The sequence below is a fragment of the Leguminivora glycinivorella genome, chromosome 9 (genome assembly GCF_023078275.1).
Source record: "Leguminivora glycinivorella isolate SPB_JAAS2020 chromosome 9, LegGlyc_1.1, whole genome shotgun sequence".
Lineage (NCBI taxonomy): Eukaryota > Metazoa > Arthropoda > Insecta > Lepidoptera > Tortricidae > Leguminivora > Leguminivora glycinivorella.
The window spans coordinates 22,083,690-22,089,689 of NC_062979.1; positions in this window are offsets into that span (position 1 = coordinate 22,083,690).

Here is a 6,000-nt window from a genome sequence, read left to right on the forward strand (position 1 = left end):
CCGAGCCCCCTTTGTTTGCTCTTAAAGGTCACAAGAAAACGCTAACCCAACTTATCTTAAATACTACGTTGATCTTTCTTTCATGCGGGGGCTTCGCCCCCGAGCCCCCTTTGTTTGCTCTTAAAGGTCACAAGAAAACGCTAACCCAACTTATTCTAAATACTACGTTGATCTTTTTCATGCGGGGGCTTCGCCCCCGAGCCCCCCTTTCGTTACTCTTAAGGATCACAAGAAAACCTTAACCCAACTTATTTTAAATACAATGTTGATCTTTCTTTTATGCGGGGGCTTCGCCCCCGAGCCCCCTTTGTTTGCTCTGAAAGGTCACAAGAAAACGCTAACCCAACTTATTTTAAATACTACGTTGATCTTTCTTTCATGCTTCCCCCCCTCGAGCCCCCCCCGCACTTTTTCTGTTCTTATCTTCCGGCACCATCATCAGGCCTTGAAACCCAATCGCAGTCATAGTTCATTACAAGACATTTCTAAGAAGCCCAAAAACAGCTATGATACGATGTTCCATCATGTAGTTCCAGTTCATATCTTCCGGCTCCATCATCAGACCTTGAAACCTAATCGTAGTCAAAGTTCATTACAAAACTTTTCTAAGAAGCCCAAAAACAGCTATGATACGATGTTCCATCATGTAGTTCCAGTTCATATCGTCCGGCTCCATCATCAGACCTTGAAACCTAATCGTAGTCAAAGTTCATTACAAGACTTTTCTAAGAAGCCCAAAAACAGCTATGATACGATGTTCCATCATGTAGTTCCAGCTCATATCTTCCGGCTCCATCATCAGACCTTGAAACCTAATTGTAGTCAAAGTTCATTACAAGACTTTCCTAAGAAGCTCAAAAACAGCTATGATACGATGTTCCATCATGTAGTTCCAGTTCATATCTTCCGGCTCCATCATCAGACCTTGAAACCTAATCGTAGTCAAAGTTCATTACAAGACTTTTCTAAGAAACCCAAAAACAGCTATGATACGATGTTCCTTCATGTAGTTCCAGTTCATATCTTTCGGCTTCATCATCAGACCTTGAAACCTAATTGTAGTCAAAGTTCATTACAAGACTTTTCTAAGAAACCCAAAAACGGCTATGATACGATGTTCCATCATGTAGTTCCAGTTCATATCTTCCGACTCCATCATCAGATCAGCTCAACAGTACCATATTATTCTATTGTCATCGGAACTACATATAGCTGCCAATTTTCATTACGCTACGATCCTTGGAAGATGGTTAAATTAGCTTCCTTAGATTCCATTACATACATAGTTACATACACGACGACCTAATAAAAGCGTGTTAAAAAAAGTGCGTCCCCCCCCTCCTCTAACTTTTGAACCACAAGTTTACAAATATGAAAAAAATCACAAAAGTAGAACTTTGTAAAGACTTTCTAGGAAAATTGATTTGAACTTGATAGGTTCAGTAGTTTTTGAGAAACATATGGAAAACTTCGGAACCCTACACTGAGCGTGGCCCGACACGCTCTTGGCCGGTTTTTTTTATCGGACTTGTCTTGATGAGTACCCGATGTCTAGCTGATGCTGAACCCTGGCTGTACCTAGGGGAACTCGGGTTTAGTGTAACACAGGCAAACGCTGGTTTCGACATCGGACTTGTCTTGATGAGTACTCGAGTGAGCAGTACCCGAAGTCCAGCTGATGCTGAACCCTGGCTGCACCTAGGGGAACTCGGGTTTAGTGTAACACAGGCAAACGCTGTTTTCGTCATCGGACTTGTCTTGATGAGTACTCGAGTGAGCAGTACCCGAAGTCCAGCTGATGCTGAACCTTGGCTGCACCTAGGGGAACTCTGGTTTAGTGAAACACAGGCAAACGCTGTTTTCGTCATCGGACTTGTCTTGATGAGTACTCGAGTGAGCAGTACCCGAAGTCCAGCTGATGCTGAACCCTGGCTGCATCTAGGGGAACTCGGGTTTAGTGTAACACAGGCAAACGCTGTTTTCGTCATCGGACTTGTCTTGATGAGTACTCGAGTGAGCAGTACCCGAAGTCCAGCTGATGCTGAACCCTGGCTGCATCTAGGGGAACTCGGGTTTAGTGTAACACAGGCAAACGCTGTTTTCGTCATCGGACTTGTCTTGATGAGTACTTGAGTGAGCAGTACCCAAAGTCCAGCTGATGCTGAACCCTGGCTGCACCTATGGGAACTCGGGTTTAGTGTAACACAGGCAAACGCTGTTTTCGTCATCGGACTTGTCTTGATGAGTACTCGAGTGAGCAGTACCCGAAGTCCAGCTGATGCTGAACCTTGGCTGCACCTAGGGGAACTCGGGTTTAGTGAAACACAGGCAAACGCTGTTTTCGTCATCGGACTTGTCTTGATGAGTACTCGAGTGAGCAGTACCCGAAGTCCAGCTGATGCTGAACCCTGGCTGCATCTAGGGGAACTCGGGTTTAGTGTAACACAGGCAAACGCTGTTTTCGTCATCAGACTTGTCTTGATGAGTACTCGAGTGAGCAGTACCCGAAGTCCAGCTGATGCTGAACCCTGGCTGCATCTAGGGGAACTCGGGTTTAGTGTAACACAGGCAAACGCTGTTTTCGTCATCGGACTTGTCTTGATGAGTACTCGAGTGAGCAGTACCCAAAGTCCAGCTGATGCTGAACCCTGGCTGCACCTATGGGAACTCGGGTTTAGTGTAACGCAGGCAAACGCTGTTTTCGTCATCGGACTTGTCTTGATGAGTACTCGAGTGAGCAGTACCCGAAGTCCAGTTGATGCTGAACCCTGGCTGCACCTAGGGGAAATCGGGTTTAGTGTAACACAGGCAAACGCTGTTTTCGTCATCGGACTTGTCTTGATCAGTACTCGAGTGAGCAATACCCAAAGTCCAGCTGATGCAGAACCCTGGCTGCACCTAGGGGAACTCGGGTTTAGTGTAACACAGGCAAACGCTGTTTTCGTCATCGGACTTGTCTTGATGACTACTCAAGTGAGCAATACCCAAAGTCCAGCTGATGCTGAACCCTGGCTGCACCTAGGGGAACTCGGGTTTAGTGTAACACAGGCAAACGCTGTTTTCGTCATCGGACTTGTCTTGATGAGTACTTGAGTGAGCAGTACCCGAAGTGTAGCTGATGCTGAACTCTGTTTGCACCTAGGGGAACTCGGGTTTAGTGTAACACAGGCAAACGCTGTTTTCGTCATTGGACTTGTCCTAATGAGTATTTGGGTGAGCTGTACCCGAGATAGAGCTGATGCTGAAACCTAGCTGTACCTAGGGGAACTCGGGTTTGGTGTAACATAGGCAAACTCTGTTTGCGTCATCGGACTTGTCTTGACGAGGACTTGGGTGCGCAATAGCCAAGACAGCGTTGTAGCTGAGCCCTGGCGGTATCTAGGGCAACTCTGGTTTCGGTGCATTATAATATAGAAATATTTCATGCAATGTCAAGTTAGGCATAAAACATAATATTAACTGAACAAAAATCCTACCAGAAGTGAATATTAACATCAAGTAGTTAGAACAAATTATTAATTTGCCATACATAAAACACTTTATTTATGTCTAAAAAAATACGTATGTATATCCATTTGAATATCAAAATTAAGTACAATCGATTTCACTAATAGTAACACAGGGAATAAAGAGAATACTGGAGTTCCAAGCGTCCATAGACTGCGGTAACTATTTACTATCAGACGGGCTGTATGCTTGATTGCCACCAGAAAAGTATTTCTGTTTCAAACGATCTTCATAGAATTCACAACAATCAACAGAAATAGTTTGACAGATTCTATGGTACTACTCAACTCAACCAAGTACCAGTCATAAAGACGAGTCTAAGATATTTCACACGAAACATACTATGAACAGAAAACAGCGTTTATTTATATTGCACCGGTACCACCAGGTCTCAGCTACAGCACTGGCTTGGGTACTGCGCACCCAAGTCCTCATAAAGGCAGGGCCTATAACGGAAACCGGGTTTGTCTATGTTGCACCAAACCTAAGTTCCCCTAGGTACAGCCAGAGTTCAATATCAGCTTTACCAGTACTCATCAAGACAAGTCCGCTGACAAAAACAGCGTTTACCTATGTTGCACGAAACCCGAGTTCCCCTAGGAATAGCCAGGGTTCAGCATCAGCTCTACCTTGGTTACTGCTGACTCAAGTACTCATCAAGACAAATCCGATGACGAAAACAGCGTTTGCCTATGTTGCACGAAACCCGAGTTCCCCTAGGAATAGCCAGGGTTCAGCATCAGCTCTACCCTGGTTACTGCTCACTCAAGTACTCATCAAAACAAGTCCGATGACGAAAACAGCGCTTGCCTATGTTACACCAAACCCGCGTTCCCCTGGGAAAAGCCAGGGTTCAGCATCAGCTCTACCTTGGTTACTGCTCACTCAAGTACTCATCAAGACCAGTCCGATGACGAAAACAGCGTTTGCCTATGTTGCACGAAACCCGAGTTCCCTTAGGAATAGCCAGGGTTCAGCATCAGCTCTACCTTGGTTACTGCTCACTCAAGTACTCATCAAGACAAGTTCGATGACGAAAACAGCGCTTGCCTATGTTACTCCAAACCCGCGTTCCCCTAGGAATAGCCAGGGTTCAGCATCAGCTCTACCTTGGTTACTGCTCACACAAGTACTCACCAAGACAAGTCCGGTGAAGAAAACAGCGCTTGCCTATGTTACTCCAAACCCGCGTTCCCCTGAGAAAAGCCAGGGTTCAGCATCAGCTCTACCTTGGTTACTGCTCACTCAAGTACTCACCAAGACAAGTCCGGTGAAGAAAACAGCGCTTGCCTATGTTACTCCAAACCCGCGTTCCCCTGGGAAAAGCCAGGGTTCAGCATCAGCTCTACCTTGGTTACTGCTCACTCAAGTACTCATCAATACAAGTCCGATGAAGAAAACAGCGTTTGCCTATGTTGCACGAAACCCGAGTTCCCTTAGGAGTAGCCAGGGTTCAGCATCAGCTCTACCTTGGTTACTGCTCACACAAGTACTCATCAAAACAAGTCCGATGACGAAAACAGCGCTTGCCTGTGTTACACTAAACCCGAGTTCCCATAGGTGCAGCCAGGGTTCAGCATCAGCTGGACTTTGGGTACTGCTCACTCAAGTACTCATCAAGACAAGTCTGATGACGAAAACAGCGTTTGCCTGTGTTACACTAAACCCGAGTTCCCCTAGATGCAGCCAGGGTTCAGCATCAGCTGGACTTCGGGTACTGCTCACTCGAGTACTCATCAAGACCAGTCCGATGACGAAAACAGCGTTTGCCTATGTTGCACGAAACCCGAGTTCCCTTAGGAATAGCCAGGGTTCAGCATCAGCTCTACCTTGGTTACTGCTCACTCAAGTACTCATCAAGACAAGTTCGATGACGAAAACAGCGCTTGCCTATGTTACTCCAAACCCGCGTTCCCCTAGGAATAGCCAGGGTTCAGCATCAGCTCTACCTTGGTTACTGCTCACACAAGTACTCACCAAGACAAGTCCAGTGAAGAAAACAGCGCTTGCCTATGTTACTCCAAACCCGCGTTCCCCTGGGAAAAGCCAGGGTTCAGCATCAGCTCTACCTTGGTTACTGCTCACTCAAGTACTCACCAAGACAAGTCCGGTGAAGAAAACAGCGCTTGCCTATGTTACTCCAAACCCGCGTTCCCCTAGGAAAAGCCAGGGTTCAGCATCAGCTCTACCTTGGTTACTGCTCACTCAAGTACTCATCAATACAAGTCCGATGAAGAAAACAGCGTTTGCCTATGTTGCACGAAACCCGAGTTCCCTTAGGAGTAGCCAGGGTTCAGCATCAGCTCTACCTTGGTTACTGCTCACACAAGTACTCATCAAAACAAGTCCGATGACGAAAACAGCGCTTGCCTATGTTACTCCAAACCCGCGTTCCCCTAGGAATAGCCAGGGTTCAGCATCAGCTCTACCTTGGTTACTGCTCACTCAAGTACTCATCAAAACAAGTCCGATGACGAAAACAGCGCTTGCCTA